Source organism: Arvicola amphibius, chromosome 9, assembly GCF_903992535.2.
Source record: "Arvicola amphibius chromosome 9, mArvAmp1.2, whole genome shotgun sequence".
In the NCBI taxonomy this organism is placed as follows: Eukaryota; Metazoa; Chordata; class Mammalia; order Rodentia; family Cricetidae; genus Arvicola; species Arvicola amphibius.
Window position 1 is genome coordinate 107,666,396 of NC_052055.2, and position 9,615 is coordinate 107,676,010.

Below are 9,615 nucleotides of genomic sequence, written 5' to 3' on the forward strand. Positions count from 1 at the left end.
ACACACACACACACACACACACACACGCACGCACGCACGAGCACACTCCTGTCAAGCCAGACAGGTCAAGGTTCAAGTCTTGCTCTCCACTGCCCAGCCATGACACATTGCTTCTGAAACTTTGCTTTTTTCATCTGCAAAAGGCAGCTCCTGTGTATGTCCTACATGGAACAGCTACTGTAAGGCAGTCTAGAAAGGCAAGAGATACTAGGGGGACAAGGGAAAAAAAAGGAGCCCTCATCTCAGAGTCTGGCTGAAGCTCCTCATCTGCTAAGAGCCAAGAACTGCAGCCCAGTTAACTTCATCTGTTGTGCAGGTTGTAAACTTAGAGCAGGGGTGCCTTTTCTACAGCCAGATGCAAAATAAGAACAGTAAAGTAGCAGGCTGGTGAGGCAGCTCAGTCAGCAAAAGCACCTGATGCCAAGCCTGACAACCTGAGTATGATCCCCAGAGCCCACATAGCAGAAAAAGTGATTCCCACAGGTTGCCTCTGATCTCCATACTTGTGTCAAGGTGCACACACAAATAAATAAATAAATAAATAAATAAATAAATAAATAAATAAATAAATAAATGAACAAACAAACAATGAATGTTATGATTTTTAAAGACTATTTAAAAAGCAATGATTAAAATATTAAAATATGGCCCCCATCATTTCCCAGCTATAAACCTGCAATTTTCTAGGACCCTCACCAGAAATCCCACTTACAGTAAAAAGACATGCCCCAAATGCCCTGTGCAAAACTAGTGGCTCCTGGTGTATCTTATCAGATTATAAATCCTTCTACTGACCTCTAGAGTCACCTACAATCTTGATTATCACTACCAAAAAAGAGGAAAGAAAAGAAAAGGTTTCTTAGCAGCCCCTTTAAATGTAACTTAAGAGCCACCAAAATGGTGTGTGTGCCTACAACTAAGACACTTAAGTGTGACACATATGCACACTTTTCTGGTTCTTTCTCCGGGCATCTTTCTATTTTTAATAAAAACCTGACTCTGCTTCATGCTGGCTTAGCCAAAAGACCCAGTTTTACCTGTGCTGAGGCCCCTAAAGGATTAAGGGAACTCTTTATGCTGCTACAGATGACAACGCGGAGCTGTGCTTCTATCCCCATCACAGTGACTAAAGAGTGTATTTTACGTCAAGTTCTAGGAGTCAAGCATCCGGATGATCAGACACATCAGTTTCTTTCCCCCTCATTCATCCACAGCTATCTAAGTGGGATGGTGTCTGGTTAACTTACGAACCATCTCTAACCATTGCCTGTCAAAATATACAGCATACGGCTCTAAACAACTAACAATAATGGGCCAGGATTTTATACTGGACAATGCTGGGTTTCTCAGCTATGACATCTATTGAAACTGTGAGTCACCCTTGCTACAAGGAATGCAGACCATGAACAGAAATTCCAGCTGCACCTTGGGGCCTATCAGAAACACAAAATCTCAAATTATCACCCCAACCAAGTCCATTTCAGAATGCGCATTTTGAAACTCTCATCATGACTTCCATGAATATTAATGTTTGAGGTGCACAGGTCTGAAGGCCCAGCCAAAGAATAACTTTGTTCTCTATTTCATCTGGTCTGTAGACCCCACTTCTCAGTAAAATGCCTAACAACCAAATTATCATCCTTAAAAAAAAAAAAAGGCTTAATTCATATGCATGGTATTGTTCAGATACACTCAAGTGCTAGGTGATTCTGCCTGTGGAACTCTCGCTTCCTTTGTCAGTGATGGATATTATAAAGTGGTCAACCTGCCAAGCACTGAAAACTTTCTAAAGTCTAAATATAGACTGCTTTCCATAATTCCCCAAATACATTCAAGGAATTCAAAATAATTTAATTCAATGTACATGAAAAGAATTGTTTCTAAAGAAGTTATAATTATATGAAAGGCGTTTTTAAGGCTCTATTATCTTTCTTCCAAACACCCACAATCAGACCTAAAAAGTGAAGAAATTTGCATTAATCATTTATCAAGAAGGAAGCTAAAGCCAAGGTCCTTCGCCAAAACAAAGCCTGAAGTCTAAGAACATGGACAGGAATCTCCTCATAGGGACTTGGCATCCTACTACCGATACTTAGAGGAGATTAGAGAATTCTCATTTTCCAGATCAGTGAAGCCAAGGTAACCCTGAAGCAGGGAAGGCAGCCAGAGAGGCAGGGCACAGAACACATACCTCTGAACTATGGTGGAGATGTGAGAGAGAGAGAGAGAGAGAGAGAGAGAGAGAGAGAGAGAGAGAGAGAGAGAGAGGAGAGAGAGAGAGAGAGTGCCAAACTGAAAATAAGGAAAGCCTCAATTCATAAGCAGGCCCTCCATAATTTCCTTGTATGGAAATTATGTTTTTCTCAACCTGGGCATCTTTTTCTGTAAAATGAGGCTATGACCCTCACTGAACTGTGGCTCAACTCAGATTACAATGGGCTATTATACGGCAAGCATCCAGTGGGGCGCCTGGAAGACAGCAAGTACACAATACGCCGCAGCTGTTGGTGTCTTCGTTTGGGAGTGGGAGCTGGCATTTCAACCAGAAATAAAATACTGATTGCCAACTTGGTGGGATGTATAGTAAAATAAGAGACACACCTCTGGGCAGGTCTGTGAGGGCAGTCATAGGAAGGATGAATGGAGAGGAGAGGAATCTCCCCAGAGTGGATCGCACTATCTCGTAAGAAGCCCTTATGTAAAGAGGTCCCTGTTAAAAGCAGCTCTTGGCTGCCTATGTTCAGTTTATCTCAGCTGCTGTTCAATATACATTGGAATCCTGACGAAGTAGGCTCTAATGCCAATGAAGGAATGAACTTGTTAGCAAGGCAAAAGCAAGCAGGCAAGTAATTAATCCTTCCTTCTTCCATGCCCTTATATAGTCTTCTGGCAGAGGGTGTGGCCTAGGCTAAATGTGGATCTTCCTGCCTCAAGATCCAGACTAAAAGCATATGTTTTCCCACCTTACGTTCCAGATAAGAAGTGGATATTCCCACATCAAATTAAGCAAAAAACCAAAACAAAACAAAACAAAACAAACTCACTGGTTCTGCCCTCCATTTTTGAATTTTTATTAATTTCTATTGTAGTCTACTTGACAACCAAGAGTAGCCAGCACAGCTGCTAACTAACAGGTGCATCTGTGGTGGATTAAATGAGAATATGACCCCAAGAGGATCTCAGGCTTGATTGCTTGATTTGCCCTGACGGAACTGTTTGGGAAGGGTTAAAAACTGTTACCTTATTGGAGGAGGTGTGTCACTGGGAAATGGAGTTTGAGGTTTCAAAAGTCCACACCATTCCCAATTAGTACTAACTCTTTGCTCTCTCTCCTCTCTCCTCTCTCTCTCTCTCTCTCTCTCTCTCTCTCTCTCTCTCTCTCTCTCTCTCTCTCCCTCCCCCTTCTCCCTCTCCCTCTCCCATCTATCCTGTTGATGCTAGGGTATTCTTTATAACATCCCATCCCAGTTTCTCTAGTCTTCCATCAGGGTCTCTAGATCAGTGACTCTGCATCTTCTATGCCTTCAGCGTCAGATTGGAAATGACATGGTAACCAGTTTTGTGGGCAGAGAAATGACTTCATTGCCAGCCTTTTCCAGTATATGCAACGACTGTTGGTGAACCACTCAGCCCCTACCATGAAACCTGTTCTAAATTTTCTGTAATGATATACTTTATTAGTTCTGCTCCTTCAAAGAACCTAATACAGATGCAGACCATACCTCACTGCCTGAGAGTTAGGTATGTTCCCCTTAGGCACCATAAACACTAATAAACAACATGCAATGGAATTTACATAAGAAACTACAGCACCTTGCTTTACAGTACTTACCTGGTCCCAAGGACTTTTCAGAGTGCTTTCCGTATTTTTAATATTTGAATATATGCAGTAATAACACATATAGCCACTATTATTCTCCCCACTTTACAGTATTAGAATATGGAAACAGAACCAGAAAGATGGCAGCCCAAGGACGCATAATAAAGTGAATGTCATGAGCAGCTGTAATGTTTGTTTGCTTGCTTGCTTTTCCTTCCTATTCAGCATCTTTTCCTTTTTCCATTAAAAAAATTCATACAATGTATTGTAATCATGTTTCTCCTCACCCAGTCCCTCCCTTCCCTTCCCACCTCCCTCTCCACCCAACTTTGATCTCTCTCTCTTTCTCTCTCTCTCTCTCTCTCTCTCTCTCTCTCTCTCTCTCTCTCTCTCTCACACACACACACACACACACACACACACACACACACACACAAAGAAAAAACCCACAAAAACACTTCCTACTCAGAATCTTAAATTTAGGAACTATCTGAAAAAAAAAATCCCTATTAGGAAGATTGAACAGTACACTGGTAAATTGCATATGTCAACCTGACTTGACTAACAAGTCCATTTGTTGAGTTAAAACCTGGTCTAGGTGCCATTGTGAAGGTATGCTTTAGATGTAATTAACATTTTAATCAGTAGACTTTGAGTAAGGCAGATTAGATTACACTCCTTATTGTGGCTTAGTCCACCCAATCAATCAGAAGTCTTTCTAAGAACCAAGACTAAGATTTTTCCAGGCAAGGAATTTAGCCTCTGGTTTGCAGGTATCAACCATGGCAGGCTTTGAAGCCTGCCCAGTGCATGTGGAATTCAGATACGAAAGCACCATGGCAGCCTAGCATGAATCACCAGCCTGTTAGCTTGCCTTCTAGACGTCAGTCTTTCGGGCTCCCACAATCCCATGAGCCAATTCCATACGACAAAGTGGGTAAAATAAAGTGTTGTGTTATTGCTGCTTTTCTGGGAAATACTGGGAAATTATCACCTTCGTCCCCAACCATGGAGACTTCCGAGACTGGTGGAGGGAGAAGACATCTGCCCTGGCATTAGTGCAGCATCTAGAATGTGCTAGTCACTGGTGTCCAGGGCCAAGGACTCCATGTGCAACTTCCCCCTCAGGTAACTTCCAAGGTTTTGCCCTTCACTGAATTCCCTTCTGCCCAGCAGAGAACCCAGCATCAGTTGGGTTTCTATACATTTCCTGAGAGTAGTTTTCTAGCTAAAACGTAAAATGTGTTCTTTTTCTTTCTGGAGTTCATTTATTTGTATATGAGGAAGCCCAGTGCTTACACCCAGAGAAGACTGACATACAGTGTCGAAGCAATGAGAGGGACCTGGCCATCCAGCTGCAATGCCTGCTTTCTCTCACATCTTATAGAACTTCCCATCTGTAAAGGACATTCAGAACAGAGACCAGTTCTACAGATAAGGGAGCTGAGACACAGACAAGAGTTAACATTCCGTGAAGATGATAACTAAATAAGAAAAAAGGCCAACATACAGAGAATTCTGGAAAGAAAACACTGTGGGAAGGCTGGCCAGATGGGTCGGGAGTGAAGAGTAGGGTATTGCTGTTCTAGAGGACCTGAGTTCAGTTCCCAGAACCACATCCTAATGCTTACACCTGCCTGCAGCTCCAGCTCCAGGGGCTGTGATACCTTCTCTGGTCTCCCAGGGCATACACACACACACACACACACACACACACACACACACACATTTGTGTGCTAAATAACTTTAGCAGGAAAACTCTGTGTGTATGCTATGTGTATGGTTGCCACCCTAGGTCTCAGCATATTCAAATTTGTATTTGTAGCATGAAAGAGACAAACTAGAAAGGAATGGAACTACAAAAGGGGACCGGTGAGAAGGCTCACTAGGTGGGAACACTTACCCGCATATCAGACAACCTGAGGTCAATTCCAGAACCCACATAGAAGAAGGAAAGAACTGATTCTTCTGAGTTGTCCTCTCACCTCCACATTCAATTCTTTCTATTTATCTATCTATCTATCTATCTATCTATCTATCTATCTATCTATCTCTTTCTCTGTGTGTCCTTTTCTCTCAATAATTGATTAAATATAATAAAAAGTTTTAGTTTCTTCTTATTTTATGCATATGAGTGTTTTGCCGGCATACCTGGTGCCTGTGGAGACGGGAAGAGGGCATCAGATCCCCTCAAACTGGAGTTACCGATCGTTAGGAAACTGCCATGTGAGTGCTGAACACTGAACCTAAGTCTCTGCAGCCCCCTACTTAAAATAGTTTTTATTTAAAATGGCTAATAGGTTCCTAGTATTTCAGATTAAAGGATCACATGGACAGCTCCCCACTCCTGCAGCAGATAATCCAATCAGAAAGCCTCTGTGAAGCTGAAGGACTCTAGGCACAGACAGCAGTGGCGAGAGAATTCCAGTATCATTTCTCACCTACACCAGATAGGTCCCAAGACCCTGTGCTAAAAACTGAAGGTGGAACCAGGCCCCATGTGACTGACTTATTTCCAACTTAAATGGAAAGTCCCTTCCTAACTGCCTCTGAGGAAGGACTTTGCAGCACCTGGTTCACACATTCAAACTGTCAGCATTGATTTTTATTCCTTGGGTCAATTAGTAAATAAAAGAATGTTTACCTGAGCTCAAGTCTTGATGCTGGGAGAGGTGACCTGGTCACCTTGATGACAACGAAGTGGCAATCGGGCTGGTAGCATGTACAAAGTGGATGTCTTGGACAAAGACATGAATCAAGACTACACTGAGACAGAAGTCTCCCAAAATGTACCATGATAGAAATTACTAGTTGCTTATTTCTGGAATTTTCCATCTCAGACTACGCTGGATTGCTAAAACTACAATAAGTGAAACTTCACTTAAGGGAGGCCTACTGCACATTGGCAATAAAAGGATCGTGTACTTCTATGCATTAAATCCTTAGCCCCCTACCCAACTCAAGGTACCTCCTCCTAGCTGAGGTCCTGAAACCCAAATACATGCCCACAAAGTTACAGTACGCCTCTCCTCCAGGAGTGAGTCTGGATCAAGAAAAAGGACTATTGATAACAGATTGGAGAGTACCCATATTGAACAAACAGACCCAATGTTGATAATGCTGTCACTTGAATCTGTTGGTCAATCACTGCCACACCCAGAGCATGTCCGAACAGTGTCTCAGCATCTCACCCCTCCATCCCAACAGAAGTTCAAAGGCTTCCAGATGCCAGAGAAATCTGCACTGAGTTGTGTGTGTTGGGGGGGGGGGGGTAGTTCTCAAAATCCCAAAAGGAATGTCGCATGTAAAGTAGACCCACTACTTTGGTCCTGATAGCTTCTGCCGGAAAAGGCTAGAAAATTTTAAAATGCATCAAGATGATGATGCTTGGTGGTACATTATGGATGATCCAGCCTGAGCTACGTGATGATATCTGACAGATTTCAGAGAACACATCTTGTGAGGTTTTTGTTTGTTTGTTTGTTTTGTTTTGTTATTGTTTTGTTGCTATTGTTTTTGTTTTTTTTTAATTAACCTAAAGGTGGAGAATTAGGTTAGTAATCATCTCAGCAAGTTTCTGGAAAAGGCTGAAGGCTTGCCAAGAGATTGACATTCAAATTTGGCAAGGCGAAACCTGAGCAAATATCCGTTAAATCCCTGCAGGATGCAACCTGTTGCTAATCAATGGGCTACAAATTAGCTGAGAATAGCCCCTCATTTAATACTTGAGTAATTCTCATTTCACCAGACCCACTGCCAACTAGAAAGAGGAAAGTGTCTCTTTTACCTTACTTCCATTAGCTTCATCAATTTGTTCATTGTTGAGCAGGCATGATATTTCTGATGAGGACTTCACATAGCTGCAAAGAGCATCTGTTATGTAAAAATCCATTCACTAGAACTTCCCTGGTGATTAGAAATTTTAAAGGCAGCAATAAATACCAGCAATTCAAGCAAACGCTGAGCATTGATCTAAATTAGGAACTGATAGAAGGTGGGCCAGTTGTCCCAATTTGCTCTCATCCTGCCTCTTAACCCTGGCCAGGGCTGTCAGGTGAGACCCTCTAGAAGCAGCTGCCAGAGCTGGAGGCTCCAGAAAGCTACATGTCTATGCCTGGTGGAGAAAAAGCTTTTGGCCGCTTTAGAGATGAGCCCAGAATGTGAGCTTTTGGGGCTTGGAGCAAACGGGAAGAAAGTCCATGATCAAGGGTGTGAAGTAAGTGGAGCCAGGAGAAATGAAACCACTGACACATTCAAAAGCGGTTCAGAATCAGGTTCCCAGGGAGTACTTGGAAGTGACTTTTCTGCCACGCAAACACCACCGTCCTGGCACCACCATACAATAGCTAAAGTGTGCCTTGCTCATGAGTGGTGGGGGTGGGGAGGGAAGGTGGGACCAAATCTCACACTGAGGAATACATAGGACAGATGGAAAAGTCAAAGCCCTGGGGGCAAAGAGATCTCAGGAATAAAAAGCCAGAAACAGCAAGCAACTCGTTGGTTCGCAAAGTGTCAGAGGTAATTCTTAAGTTTGAAATAAGGATCAAGGGGATTCTCAAGAAAATGCTTAGAAAAAAAATCCAAACTGTATTCTGTAAAACAGATTAAATGCAATTTCGACTTTTTGACATCTTGAATTTATCGTCCAAAAGCACTGGACTCCACTTTTAGTTTGGGGGAAATTAGATAGATCAGGATACGGCCTCAGAACCAGGTGGCATTTTATCCTTTACTTTCTGGGTCACCCGAGACACAATAACTTCTTTTCCTTGAAACCTGCAGTTCTGGGAAGAACCTTGACTCCACTGCAGTCGGTTTCTTTGGAGGAGGTAAGAAATATGACATGAGAAAGGCTTGGTTAAACCTGTCTTGTGCATGCTTCTGTTTGCATCCTTGTTTATGCCATCCTGACCCAAACTTCAGCAAGGCATACAGACGTTTATTCCTGTTTAATTATGTCTGCATAGATAATCCTTTCTCCTCACAGACCCCTTACTTGTTTCTTCTACTTCAATGACATTGAAGCTCCATCACCTTTCCCTTTTGACCTTGGAAATTCTGTGTTTAAAAAACAGATTACTATCTGCCCTAGTCTACAGGGAAAATATTAGTTCTTTTCATTGGGTTATTGTTTACTCTCTGTGTTTGCCTTTGCTTGTTCTTCTGTCAGTACATTCACTAATAAAAAAAAAAAAGAACGTCTTGTCCAATAACTGGAGGACTGAGTTCATTTTCACACAAATTTATCCATCTCACAGCAGCTACCTGGCGAAGAATTCTACAAAATTCGCCGACCTTGAAAGCCAGCTAGGGATGAGGAATGTTCAAACTCCTCATACCAAACAGAAAAATAATATTTACAGCATAGTGAATTGTAGATATTGGAGGTCATGGTATGCACCTACTGAACCATTGCTAACACACTCACCAACCTAGTCCCTGTGGATCGTGGGTTGATGATCTCGACAATACCTGCCAGTAGCCATTTGCTGCTAGACTTGCATGTGGTGTCCAGTAACATGGGCGGAGGTTACTGACCTGACAAACTGCCTTAGTCACTGTGAGCCACACGACCAAGTACAGATGAATGAGATCAGGGAGGAGGGCTCTGTGGAACAAGTGCTGGATGCGGAAGAAAGGCAGGACAGACTCTGCACGTGTGACTCACTCTCTGTTGGTCCTCTTAATATCACTACTTCACATCTATTCTCCTGTGTCATGTCTGTAATCTTCAAGATGCTCTTAAAGAAAGATGGGAGTTACCGTGGCTTCTGGAAGGCAAAATGGAGAAGATT